The sequence below is a fragment of the Eptatretus burgeri genome, chromosome 4, assembly GCF_056783735.1.
Source record: "Eptatretus burgeri isolate ZD-2024b chromosome 4, Ebu_testis_v1, whole genome shotgun sequence".
In the NCBI taxonomy this organism is placed as follows: Eukaryota; Metazoa; Chordata; class Myxini; order Myxiniformes; family Myxinidae; genus Eptatretus; species Eptatretus burgeri.
Genome location: NC_140964.1, coordinates 83,862,475 through 83,876,916, shown reverse-complemented (window position 1 = coordinate 83,876,916; position 14,442 = coordinate 83,862,475). Strand labels below are relative to the sequence as shown.

At 48.3% G+C, this 14,442-nt stretch overlaps 1 protein-coding gene across 1 annotated transcript in view; it reads left to right on the top strand.

The window, feature by feature from the left end:
* LOC147028562 (multifunctional procollagen lysine hydroxylase and glycosyltransferase LH3-like) overlaps nt 1-1,513 on the top strand; it is a 106,504-nt gene extending 104,991 nt beyond the window's left edge. The window contains exon 19 of the mRNA XM_085879087.1: nt 1-1,513. This exon is cut by the window's left edge and continues 1,159 nt beyond it. The gene's annotated coding sequence lies outside the window, so the exon portion shown is untranslated.
* The last annotated feature ends 12,929 nt before the right edge of the window (nt 1,514-14,442 follow it).

Genomic DNA, 14,442 nt, shown 5'->3' with positions numbered 1-14,442 from the left:
GATTCATCAATGTGTGTGTCATTCCTCAGATGGACGTTAAAGTGGGCATCCGATCTGCCATGATTTGTTGGTGGACGTTAAAGATCTCATGGTGTCTTTCACAAAGAGTAGGCGAGCTATCGCCGGCACCCTGAATAAATTACAAATTCCTGCCCTGCATCAGCAGCACAGCCACACTCCCAGAAATGATGCAACCAGCAGCCACAGGCTGCATACTAAATGACTGAATGAATCCTTTCCGTATATTTGTAACAAGACTCTAATACCTTAACTTAAACTGTCACATAGTTCTTATAAGAATCATAATTACCTGGGATGATGGAATGGTCATGTACTTATCTTTGATCTGTCTAGCCTGGGATTGATTCTTGACCCAAGTATAAACTGTGAGATTGGCATTTCACAAGCAGGGCATTACATCACAAAGTATGCCGTCCCATGGATAGACTTAAAGCTGGGTATCCTGTCTGCTAACTTTCGCTGGTGGAAGTTAAAAATCCCATGGTAGGTGAATTATCGCAGGCTAAATTGAAAATTCCTGCAGCATGCAGTCAAACATCAGGCCTGTTAGCCAGGTATATGTATATGTATATACCGTGTATATATATACATTATTTTTAAAGGCTCTTTTGGCTAAACTGATGCATAGGCTCTGCCGATTACGTATTGGCTTAACAGTGCTGCAGCTCTCTACCAGGCCACCTGGAGAGGATAAAATCCTATTAGAAAGGGGGTTCTCTCTGGGAGAATGGGGCTAGGATGATCTAAAATTGCTAATCAAATCCTCTTCCTGGCTATGGCTGCGGTATATTACCACTGAGAAGTAGGGGGCTGTAGCTCTGCTAAGTTCATGCCTAATTGGCAGTGCCTGCAACTGTTTAACCAGAAAAGCCTTTTTAAAATTTCAATTTCCTGGCTACCCCCAGAACTGTTTTGTGTACTTCAGGCAAGTTAATATGTGGCAGGCAGTTCCTGTTGGTCAGGATGCATCCAGCAATAGCTGGTGTTGCACTTGCTTTCTGGTACCCACTCCAGTAATGGGGTCTGATCTCATATATTTATCTTCATAAGCTTTCCCCAGAAAACCCCAAAAGAAGGTAGGAATAATTTGGCTTATTGAAGTAGAATATCCAAAATCAAAATAAGTATGTGACAGGTATTGGGAGCACTGATACCACCACATCGTTTGATACACAAGGGAAATTTTAGAAATACATGTGCATTACTATTTTGTCTTTCAATTTGATGCGAATTGTAATGGCTTTTCACGACGAGTGTGGACGGACACCTCTGTGTACAAATGGGTGTTTGTTTTTTTCCTCACTTTTCGGCAATGCTTTGTAGCCAGCAATGTATGGCTGTTTATTATTCAATCAGAATGTCTCCAAAACAGGGAAACAAGTTTATAGTCGAGATGTAATTTTGTTTGTAAATTGTATAAAAAATGAATTTGATTTTATGCTGTATTACATGTTGATCATGCATGTGATAATTAAAACATGTCCCATCCTAATCATCTATTTCACATATAAGTAAAATTGATTTACTTCACCCATCATGAATATTCCGATTTCATTAACTTGAGAACCAGATTCAATAGCAATTGATGTCCCACGTCATCAGAGGAGTCGTGTAGCAAAAGCAATGATAAAAGGCCGACTCGAATGAAAGATACCACAGGATCTTTCACATCCATACGATTTTTGGTGGTATACAAAGTCGAGGTTCACGGAAGAGCAGGAAAGTAACGTGGTGGAGGGAAGAAAAAGCAGTGCACAAACAGTGGGAAAACAGGTGGACATAGCAAAGGAATTAATAATGAAAGAATGGAGGAGAGAAGAAAGAGAGAAGGAACATGGAAACCGATGAATGAGATATCTTGGAGAGATGAGGGTTGACTGAGGAAGAAAAGAGAGGGAGGATCAAAATTAAGGTGATTTGAATATTAACTGGCACAATTGAGAAAAAAAATTACACATGACAGTTTTCAAACACTACAAGTGTGTGTGTGTGTGTGTGTGTGCGCGCGCGCATGCAATGGGGGACGTTATGATCTGTGAACCCCAAACACAGATTCATCAACTGATCAGTCAAGGCTCAACTTCTGCACACAATTTTGTTTGGAGGTGTGTGTGTGTGTGCGTGTGTGCGCGTGCGTGTGCGTGCGTGTGCGTGCGCCCGCGCGCAATAGGGGACGTTATGATCTGTGAACCCCAAACACAGAATTATTAACTGATCAGTCAAGGCTTAACTTCTGCACACAATTGTGTATATGTGTGTGCGCAATGGGGGACGTTATGATCTGTGAACTCCAAACACAGAATCATCAACTGAACAATCAAAGTTTAACTTCTTCGTAATAAATAGACATTTAATAAATTCCCTCCCCACCATCCCGTTTCCTCAATACATTTGCTTCTGAAGATGGATGAAGGTGTTGTTTTCATCCCTGTTTGTTTGTCATTTGTCAAATTGAACATGAGTAAGTATCATGGAGTTCTGTGGTGGACTCCTTCACTTTACTCCATCAGCAGCGACGAAACTGTTAAAAAAAAAATGGTGGCCCCATCAAGTGTGCACAAAATGATCCGTTTAAAACGACCACAGAGTAAAAACGTCTTTAAAACCTTTTCCATTAATTCTCGAAAGTTTTCATTCATGACGAACCAGAACTGCACTTGGTGGAGTGCACACCTCGACCAGATTTTCTATCTCACCGATGGATCTGGATTCGGACCTGAACCAAAGTCTCATCGGTTTGTTCTTGTCACCGACACAATTCGTCCACAACTTTTTAAGACAACGTGTTATACATCGTTTTTAGCCCCGTCTCTCAAAGGTGAAAATCATTTTTAAAACCCTCCGATCCAGATCCACATATTCACCAAAATCGAATAATTTCGTCCTTGTCACACACCCAACCTGTCCACCAAGTTTCGTCCGAATCTGTCCATGTTTCGAGATATCCGACTCACAGGCAAACAGTAAGCCAGAGGGAGAGTGACACAGGGAGAGAGTGAACCAGTGGGAGAGTGATACAGTGAGAGAGTGAACCAGTGACAATGAGGCAGAAAGAGAGTTACATCGTGAGAGAGTGACACAGGGAGAGAGTGAACCAGTGGGAGAGTGACACAGTGAGAGAGTGAACCAGTGAGAGAGTGAACCAGTGAGAGAGTGAACCAGTGACAATGAGGCAGAAAGAGTTACATCGTGAGATTGTGACACAGTGAGAGAGTGACACAGAGAGAGAGTGAACCAGTGAAAATGAGGCAGAAAGAGTGAACCAGTGAGAGAGTTACATCGTGAGAGTGTGACACAGTGAGAGAGTGAACCAGTGACAATGAGGTAGAAAGAGTGAACCAGTGAGAGAGTGACACAGGGAGAGAGTGAACAGTGACAATGAGGCAGAAAGAGAGTTACATTGTGAGAGAGTGACACAGTGAGAGAGTGACACAGTGGGAGAGTGACAGTGGGAGAGTGACAGTGGGAGAGTGAACCAGAGACAATGAGGCAGAAAGAGTACATCGTGAGAGAGTGACACAGTGGGAGAGTGAACCAGTGACAATGAGGCAGAAAGAGAGTGACATTGTGAGAGTGTGACACAGTGGGAGAGTGAACCAGTGAGAGATTGAGCCAGTGACAATGAGGCAGAAAGAGAGTTACATCGTGAGAGAGTGAACCAGTGAGAGGGTGACACAGTGGGAGAGTGAACCAGTGAGAGAGTGACACAGTGACAATGAGGCAGAAAGAGAGTGACATCGTGAGAGAGTGAACTAGTGAGAGTGACACAGAGTGAGTGACACAGAGTGACACAGTGAGAGTGAACCAGCGAGAGGGTGAACCAGCGAGAGAGTAAGCCAGTGACAATGAGGCAGAAAGAGAGTCACATCATGAGAGTGTGACACAGTGAGAGAGTGAACCAGTGACAATGAGGTAGAAAGAGTGAACCAGTGAGAGAGTGACACAGTGAGAGAGTGACACAGGGAGAGAGTGAACAGTGACAATGAGGCAGAAAGAGAGTTACATTGTGAGAGAGTGACACAGTGGGAGAGTGACAGTGGGAGAGTGACAGTGGGAGAGTGAACCAGAGACAATGAGGCAGAAAGAGTACATCGTGAGAGAGTGACACAGTGGGAGAGTGAACCAGTGACAATGAGGCAGAAAGAGAGTGACATTGTGAGAGTGTGACACAGTGGGAGAGTGACAGTGGGAGAGTGAACCAGAGACAATGAGGCAGAAAGAGTACATCGTGAGAGAGTGACACAGTGGGAGAGTGAACCAGTGACAATGAGGCAGAAAGAGAGTGAACCAGTGAGAGAGTGACACAGTGGGAGAGTGAACCAGTGAGAGATTGAGCCAGTGACAATGAGGCAGAAAGAGAGTTACATCGTGAGAGAGTGAACCAGTGAGAGGGTGACACAGTGGGAGAGTGAACCAGTGAGAGAGTGACACAGTGACAATGAGGCAGAAAGAGAGTGACATCGTGAGAGAGTGAACTAGTGAGAGTGACACAGAGTGAGGGACACAGAGTGACACAGTGAGAGTGAACCAGCGAGAGAGTAAGCCAGTGACAATGCGGCAGAAAGAGAGTCACATCATGAGAGTGTGACAGTGAGAGAGTGAACCAGTGACAATGAGGTAGAAAGAGTGAACCAGTGAGAGAGTGACACAGTGAGAGAGTGACACAGGGAGAGAGTGAACAGTGACAATGAGGCAGAAAGAGAGTTACATTGTGAGAGAGTGACACAGTGGGAGAGTGACAGTGAGAGAGTGACACAGTGGGAGAGTGACAGTGGGAGAGTGAACCAGAGACAATGAGGCAGAAAGAGTACATCGTGAGAGAGTGACACAGTGGGAGAGTGAACCAGTGACAATGAGGCAGAAAGAGAGTGACATTGTGAGAGTGTGACACAGTGGGAGAGTGAACCAGTGAGAGATTGAGCCAGTGACAATGAGGCAGAAAGAGAGTTACATCGTGAGAGAGTGAACCAGTGAGAGGGTGACACAGTGGGAGAGTGAACCAGTGAGAGAGTGACACAGTGACAATGAGGCAGAAAGAGAGTGACATCGTGAGAGAGTGAACTAGTGAGAGTGACACAGAGTGAGTGACACAGAGTGACACAGTGAGAGTGAACCAGCGAGAGGGTGAACCAGCGAGAGAGTAAGCCAGTGACAATGAGGCAGAAAGAGAGTCACATCATGAGAGAGTGACACAGTGAGAGAGTGACACAGTGACAATGAGGTAGAAAGAGTTACATCGTGAGAGTGTGACACAGGGAGAGAGTGACACAGAGAAAGAGTGAACCAGTGAGAGAGTGAACCAGTGACAATGAGGCAGAAAGAGAGTTTCATCGTGAGAGAGTGAACCAGTGGGAGACTGACACAGTGAGAGAGTGAACCAGTGAGAGAGTGAACCAGTGAGAGAGTGAACCAGTGAGAGAATGAACCAGTGAGAGAGTCAGCCAGTGACAATGAGGCAGAAAGAGAGTTACATCGTGAGATTGTGACACAGGGAGAGAGTAATACAGTGAGAGAGTGAACCAGTGACAATGAGGCAGAAAGAGAGTTACATCGTGAGAGTGTGACACATGGAGAGAGTGAACCAGTGAGAGAGTGAACCAGTGGGAGACTGACAGTGAGAGAGTGACACAGGGAGAGAGTGAACCAGTGACAATGAGGCAGAAAGAGAGTTACATCGTGAGAGTGTGACACATGGAGAGAGTGAACCAGTGAGAGAGTGACACAGTGATTGAGTGAACCAGTGACAATGAGGCAGAAAGACAGTTACACAGGGAGAGAGTGACACAGTGAGAGAGTGAACCGGTGCCAGAGGCAGAAAGAGAGTTACATCGTGAGAGTGTGACACAGTGGGAGAGTGAACCAGTGGGAGAGTGAACCAGTGGGAGAGTGAACCAGTGGGAGAGTGAACCAGTGGGAGAGTGAACCAGTGGGAGAGTGAACCAGTGGGAGAGTGAACCAGTGGGAGAGTGAACCAGTGGGAGAGTGAACCAGTGGGAGAGTGAACCAGTGGGAGAGTGAACCAGTGGGAATGAACCTGTGAGAGAGTGAGCCAGTGACAGAGTGAACCGGTGAGAGAGTGATCTTGTGAGAGAGTGAACTGGTGAGAGAATGAACCAGTGAGAGAGTGACACAGGGAGAGAGTGAACCAGTGGGAGAGTGACACAGGGAGAGAGTGAACCAGTGACAATGAGGCAGAAAGAGAGTTTCGTCGTGGGAGAGTGAACCAGTGGGAGAGTGAACCAGTGAGAGTCAGCCAGTGACAATGAGGCAGAAAGAGAGTTACATTGTGAGATTGTGACACAGGGAGAGAGTGAGAGAGTGAAGCAGTGACAATAAAGCAGAAAGACAGTTATATCGTGAGAGAGTGAACCAGTGGGAGAGTGAACCAGTGGGAGAGTGACACAGTGAGAGAGTGAACCAGTGAGAGAGTGAACCAGTGAGAGAGTGAACCAGTGGGAGAGTGAACCAGTGAGAGAGTGAACCAGTGACAATGAGGCAGAAAGAGACTTTCATCGTGAGAGAGTGACACAGTGAGAGAGTGAACCAGTGGGAGACTGACACAGTGAGAGAGTGACCCAGTGAGGGAGTGAATCAGTGGGAGGGTGAACCAGTGAGAGAGTGAACCAGTGAGAGGGTGAACCAGGAAGAGTGAACCAGGAAGAGAGTGAACCAGGAAGAGAGTGAACCAGGAAGAGAGTGAACCAGGAAGAGTGAACCAGGAAGAGAGTGACACAGTGAGAGAGTGAACCAGTGAGAGAGTGAGGCAGAAAGAGAGTTACATCGTGAGAGTGTGACACAGGGAGGGAGTGAACCAGTGAGAGAGTGACAGTGAGAGAGTGAAGCAGTGACAATGAGGCAGAAAGAGAGTACATCGTGAGAGAGTGACACAGGGAGAGAGTAATACAGTGAGAGAGTGAACCAGTGACAATGAGGCAGAAAGAGAGTTACATCGTGAGAGTGTGACACGGAGAGAGTGACACAGTGAGAGAGTGAACCAGTGGGAGACTGACACAGTGAGGGAGTGAATCAGTGGGAGGGTGAACCAGTGAGAGAGTGAACCAGGAAGAGAGTGAGGCAGAAAGAGAGTTACATCGTGAGTGTGACACAGGGAGGGAGTGAACCAGTGAGAGAGTGAGAGAGTGACACAGTGGGAGAGTGAACCAGTGGGAGAGTGAACCAGTGAGAGAGTGAACCAGTGAGAGAGTGAACCAGTGACAATGAGGCATAAAGAGTTACATCGTGAGATTGTGACACAGGGAGAGAGTAAACCAGTGAGAGAGTGAACCAGTGAGAGAGTGAACTAGTGACAATGAGGCAGAAAGAGAGTTACATCGTGAGAGTGTGATACAGTGAGAGAGTGAACCAGTGACAATGAGGCAGAAAGAGAGTTTCATCGTGAGAGACTGACACAGTGAGAGAGAGTGAACCAGTGAGAGAGTGAACCACTGGGAGAGAGTGAACCAGTGAGAGTGAGGCAGAAAGAGAGTTACATCGTGAGAGTGTGACACAGGGAGGGAGTGAACCAGTGAGAGAGTGAACCAGTGAGAGAGTGAACCACTGGGAGAGAGTGAACCAGTGAGAGTGAGGCAGAAAGAGAGTTACATCGTGAGAGTGTGACACAGGGAGGGAGTGAACCAGTGAGAGGGTGAACCAGTGAGAGAGTGAAGCAGTGACAATGAGGCAGAAAGAGAGTTACATCGTGAGATTGTGACACAGGGAGAGAGTGAACCAGTGAGTGAGTGACACAGTGAGAGAGTGAAGCAGTGACAATGAGGCAGAAAGACAGTTATATCGTGAGAGAGTGAACCAGTGAGAGAGTGACACAGTGGGAGAGTGAACCAGTGAGAGAGTGAACCAGTGACAATGAGGCAGAAAGAGTTGCATCGTGAGAGAGTGAACCAGTGAGAGAGTGAAGCAGTGGGAGAGTGAACCAGTGGGAGAGTGAACCAGTGGGAGAGTGACACAGGGAGAGAGTGAACCAGTGACAATGAGGCAGAAAGAGAGTTACATCGTGAGAGTGTGACACAGGGAGAGAGTGAACCAGTGATAGAGTGAGAGAGTGAACCGGTGAGAGAATGAACCAGTGAGAGATTGAACCAGTGAGAGAGTGAACCAGTGACAATGAGGCAGAAAGAGAGTTACATCGTGAGAGTGTGACACAGGGAGGGAGTGAACCAGTGGGAGAGTGAACCAGTGAGAGAGTCAGCCAGTGACAATGAGGCAGAAAGAGAGTTGCATCGTGAGATTGTGACACAGGGAGAGAGTGATCCAGTGAGAGAGTGAAGCAGTGACAATAAGGCAGAAAGACAGTTTTATCGTGAGAGAGTGAACCAGTGAGAGAGTGAACCAGTGAGAGAGTGAACCAGTGGGAGAGTGAACCAGTGAGAGAGTGAACCAGTGACAATGAGGCAGAAAGAGACTTTCATCGTGAGAGAGTGACACAGTGAGAGAGTGAACCAGTGGGAGACTGACCCAGTGAGGGAGTGAACCAGTGAGAGAGTGAACCAGTGGGAGAGTGAACCAGGAAGAGAGTGAACCAGGAAGAGAGTGAACCAGGAAGAGAGTGAACCAGGAAGAGAGTGAACCAGGAAGAGAGTGAACCAGGAAGAGAGTGAACCAGGAAGAGAGTGAACCAGGAAGAGAGTGACACAGTGAGAGAGTGAACCAGTGAGAGAGTGAGGCAGAAAGAGAGTTCCATCGTGAGAGTGTGACACAGTGAGAGAGTGAACCAGTGAGAGAGTGACACAGTGGGAGAGTGACACAGAGGGAGAGTGACACAGAGGGAGAGTGAACCAGTGAGAGAGTGACACAGTGGGAGAGTGAACCAGTGAGAGTGAAGCAGTGACAATGAGGCAGAAAGACAGTTATATCGTGAGAGAGTGAACCAGTGGGAGAGTGACACAGGGAGAGAGTGACACAGTGGGAGAGTGAACCAGTGAGAGAGTGACAGTGGGAGAGTGAACCAGTGGGAGAGTGACACAGTGGGAGAGTGAACCAGTGGGAGAGTGAACCAGTGGGAGAGTGACACAGTGGGAGAGTAAACCAGTGAGAGAGTGAACCAGTGGGAGAGTAAACCAGTGAGAGAGTGAACCAGTGACAATGAGGCAGAAAGAGAGTGACATCGTGAGTGACAGTGGGAGAGTGAACCAGTGAGAGAGTCAACCAGTGGGAGAGTGACACAGTGAGAGAGTGACACAGTTTGAATGAACCAGTGAGAGAGTGAGCCAGTGAAAGAGTGAACCGGTGAGAGAGTGAACCAGTGGGAGAGTGAACCAGTGGGAGAGTGAACCAGTGGGAGAGTGAACCAGTGGGAGAGTGAACCAGTGGGAGAGTGAACCAGTGGGAGAGTGAACCAGTGGGAGAGTGAACCAGTGGGAGAGTGAACCAGTGGGAGAGTGAACCAGGAAGAGTGAACCACTGAGAGAGTGAGGCAGAAAGAGAGTTGCATCGTGAGAGTGTGACCCAGGGAGGGAGTGAACCAGTGGGAGAGTGACACAGTGAGAGAGTGAACCAGTGAGAGAGTGAACCAGTGAGAGAGTGAACCAGTGAGAGAGTGAACCAGTGAGAGAGTGAACCAGTGAGAGAGTGAACCAGTGAGAGAGTGAACCAGTGAGAGGGTGACAAGGTGAGAGGGTGACACAGTGAGAGGGTGAACCAGTGAGAGAGTGACACAGTGACAATGAGGCAGAAAGAGTTACATCGTGAGAGTGTGACACAGGGAGAGAGTGAACCAGTGTGAGAGTGACACAGTGATTGAGTGAACCAGTGACAATGAGGCAGAAAGACAGTTACATCGTGGGACAGTGACAGGGAGAGAGTGAACCAGTGACAGAGGCAGAAAGAGAGTTACATCGTGAGAGTGTGACACAGGGAGAGAGTGACACAGTGAGAGAGTGAACCAGTGACAATGAGGCAGAAAGACAGTTACATCGTGGGAGTGTGACAGGGAGAGAGTGACACAGTGAGAGAGTGAACCAGTGACAGAGGCAGAAAGACAGTTACATCGTGAGAGTGTGACACAGGGAGAGAGTGACACAGAGAAAGAGTGAACCAGTGAGAGAGTGAAACAGTGACAATGAGGCAGAAAGAGAGTTTCATCGTGAGAGAGTGAACCAGTGGGAGAGTGAACCAGTGGGAGAGTGAACCAGTGGGAGAGTGAACCAGGAAGAGAGTGAACCAGTGAGAGAGTGAACCAGTGGGAGAGTGAACCAGGAAGAGAGTGAACCAGTGAGAGAGTCAGCCAGTGACAATGAGGCAGAAAGAGAGTACATCGTGAGAGAGTGACACAGGGAGAGAGTAATACAGTGAGAGAGTGAACCAGTGACAATGAGGCAGAAAGAGAGTAAATCGTGAGAGAGTGACACAGGGAGAGAGTGACACAGAGAAAGAGTGAGCCAGTGAGAGAGTGAACCAGTGAGAGAGTGAACCAGTGGGAGAGTGACACAGTGAGAGAGTGAAGCAGTGACAGAGGCAGAAAGACAGTTACATCGTGGGAGTGTGACAGGGAGAGAGTGACACAGTGAGAGAGTGAACCAGTGACAGAGGCAGAAAGAGAGTTACATCGTGAGAGTGTGACACAGGGAGAGAGTGACACAGAGAAAGAGTGAACCAGTGAGAGAGTGAAACAGTGACAATGAGGCAGAAAGAGAGTTTCATCGTGAGAGAGTGAACCAGTGGGAGAGTGAACCAGTGGGAGAGTGAACCAGGAAGAGAGTGAACCAGTGGGAGAGTGAACCAGGAAGAGAGTGAACCAGTGAGAGAGTGAACCAGTGAGAGAGTGAACCAGTGAGAGAGTCAGCCAGTGACAATGAGGCAGAAAGAGAGTTACATCGTGAGATTGTGACACAGGGAGAGAGTGAACCAGTGAGAGAGTGAAGCAGTGACAATGAGGCAGAAAGAGAGTAAATCGTGAGAGAGTGACACAGGGAGAGAGTAATACAGTGAGAGAGTGAACCAGTGACAATGAGGCAGAAAGACAGTTACATCGTGGGAGTGTGACACAGGGAGAGAGTGACACAGAGAAAGAGTGAGCCAGTGAGAGAGTGAACCAGTGGGAGAGTGACACAGTGAGAGAGTGAACCAGTGGGAGACTGACACAGTGAGGGAGTGAATCAGTGGGAGGGTGAACCAGTGAGAGAGTGAACCAGGAAGAGACTGACACAGTGAGGGAGTGAATCAGTGGGAGGGTGAACCAGTGAGACAGTGAACCAGTGAGAGTGAACCAGTGAGAGAGTGAGGCAGAAAGAGAGTTACATCGTGAGAGTGTGACACAGGGAGGGAGTGAACCAGTGACACAGTGGGAGAGTGAACCAGTGAGAGAGTGAACCAGTGACAATGAGGCATAAAGAGAGTTACATCGTGAGATTGTGACACAGGGAGAGAGTGACAGTGAAAGAGTGAACCAGTGAGAGAGTGAACCAGTGACAATGAGGCAGAAAGACAGTTTCATCGTGAGAGACTGACACAGTGAGAGAGTGAACCAGTGAGAGAGTGAACCACTGGGAGAGAGTGAACCAGTGAGAGAGTGACACAGTGAGAGAATGAACCAGTGACAATGAGGCAGAAAGAGAGTGACATTGTGAGAGTGTGACACAGTGGGAGAGTGAACCAGTGAGAGATTGAGCCAGTGACAATGAGGCAGAAAGAGAGTAACATCGTGAGAGAGTGAACCAGTGAGAGGGTGACAGTGAGAGGGTGACAGTGAGAGGGTGACACAGTGAGAGGGTGACACAGTGGGAGAGTGAACCAGTGAGAGAGTGACACAGTGACAATGAGGCAGAAAGAGAGTGACATCGTGAGAGAGTGAACTAGTGAGAGTGACACAGTGAGAGTGACACAGAGTGAGTGACACAGAGTGAGTGACACAGAGTGACAGTGAGAGTGAACCAGCGAGAGAGTAAGCAAGTGACAATGAGGCAGAAAGAGAGTCACATCATGAGAGAGTGACACAGTGACAATGAGGTAGAAAGAGTTACATCGTGAGAGTGTGACACAGGGAGAGAGTGACACAGTGAACCAGTGACAATGAGGCAGAAAGACAGTTGCATCGTGGGAGTGTGACAGGGAGAGAGTGACACAGTGAGAGAGTGAACCAGTGACAGAGGCAGAAAGAGAGTTACATCGTGAGAGTGTGACACAGGGAGAGAGTGACACAGAGAAAGAGTGAACCAGTGAGAGAGTGAACCAGTGACAATGAGGCAGAAAGAGAGTTTCATCGTGAGAGAGTGAACCAGTGGGAGACTGACACAGTGAGAGAGTGAACCAGTGAGAGAGTGAACCAGTGAGAGAGTGAACCAGTGAGAGAGTGAACCAGTGAGAGAGTGAACCAGTGAGAGAGTGAACCAGTGAGAGAGTGAACCAGTGAGAGAGTGAACCAGTGAGAGAGTGAACCAGTGGGAGAGTGAACCAGTGGGAGAGTGAACCAGGAAGAGAGTGAACCAGGAAGAGAGTGAGGCAGAAAGAGTTACATCCTGAGAGTGTGACACAGGGAGGGAGTGAACCAGTGAGAGAGTGAACCAGTGAGAGGGTCAGCCAGTGACAATGAGGCAGAAAGAGAGTTGCATCGTGAGATTGTGACACAGGGAGAGAGTGAACCAGTGAGAGAGTGACACAGTGAGAGAGTGAAGCAGTGACAATGAGGCAGAATAACAGTTATATCATGAGAGAGTGAACCAGTGGGAGAGTGACACAGGGAGAGAGTGAACCAGTGAGAGTGACACAGTGGGAGAGTGAACCAGTGAGAGAGTGACACAGTGGGAGAGTTAACCATCGAGAGAGTGAACCAGTGAGAGAGTGAACCAGTGGGAGAGTGAACCAGTGGGAGAGTGAACCAGTGGGAGAGTGAACCAGTGGGAGAGTGAACCAGTGGGAGAGTGAACCAGTGGGAGAGTGAACCAGTGGGAGAGTGAACCAGGAAGAGAGTGAACCAGGAAGAGAGTGACAGTGAGAGAGTGAGGCAGAAAGAGAGTTACATCCTGAGAGTGTGACACAGGGAGGGAGTGAACCAGTGAGAGAGTGAACCAGTGAGAGGGTCAGCCAGTGACAATGAGGCAGAAAGAGAGTTGCATCGTGAGATTGTGACACAGGGAGAGAGTGACACAGTGAGAGAGTGAAGCAGTGACAATGAGGCAGAATAATAGTTATATCATGAGAGAGTGAACCAGTGGGAGAGTGACACAGGGAGAGAGTGAACCAGTGAGAGTGACACAGTGGGAGAGTGAACCAGTGAGAGAGTGACACAGTGGGAGAGTTAACCATTGAGAGAGTGAACCAGTGACAATGAGGCAGAAAGAGAGCTACATCGTGAGAGAGTGAACCAGTGAGAGTGAACCATTGAGAGAGTGAACCATTGAGAGAGTGAACCAGTGGAAGAGTAAACCAGTGAGAGAGTGAACCAGTGACAATGAGGCAGAAAGAGAGTTACATCGTGAGAGTGTGACAGGGAGAGAGTGAACCAGTGAGATAGTGACACAGTGAGAGAATGAACCAGTGACAATGAGGCAGAAAGAGAGTGACATCGTGAGTGTGACACTGTGAGAGAGTGACACAGTGGGAGAGTGAACCAGTGAGAGAGTGAACCAGTGAGAGAGTGAACCAGTGGGAGAATAAAGCAGTGGGAGAGTGAACCAGTGAGAGTGAAGCAGTGAGAGAGTGACACAGTGGGAGAGTGAACCAGTGGGAGAGTGACACAGTGAGAGAGTGACACAGTGAGAGAGTTAACCGGTGAGAGAGTGATCTTGTGAGAGAGTGAACCGGTGAGAGAATGAACCAGTGACAATGAGGCAGAAAGAGTTGCATCGTGAGAGAGTGAACCAGTGGGAGAGTGACACAGGGAGAGAGTGAACCAGTGGGAGAGTGACACAGGGAGAGAGTGAACCAGTGACAATGAGGCAGAGAGTAACATCGTGAGAGTGTGACACAGGGAGAGAGTGAACCAGTGAGAGAGTGACACAGTGAGAGAATGAACCAGTGACAATGAGGCAGAAAGAGAGTGACATCGTGTGAGTGTGACAGTGGGAGAGTGAACCAGTGAGAGATTGAGCCAGTGATAGAGTGAACCATTGACAATGAGGCAGAAAGAGAGTCACATCGTGAGAGAGTGACACAGTGGGAGAGTGACACAGTGGGAGAGTGACACAGTGGGAGAGTGACACAGTGGGAGAGTGACACAGTGGGAGAGTGACACAGTGGGAGAGTGACACAGTGGGAGAGTGACACAGTGGGAGAGTGACACAGTGGGAGAGTGACACAGTGGGAGAGTGACACAGTGGGAGAGTGACACAGTGGGAGAGTGACACAGTGGGAGAGTGAACCAGTGGGAGAGTGAACCAGTGGGAGAGTGAACCAGTGGGAGAGTGAACCAGTGGGAGAGTGAACCAGTGGGAGAGTGACAATGAGGCAGAAAGAGAGTGACATCGTGAG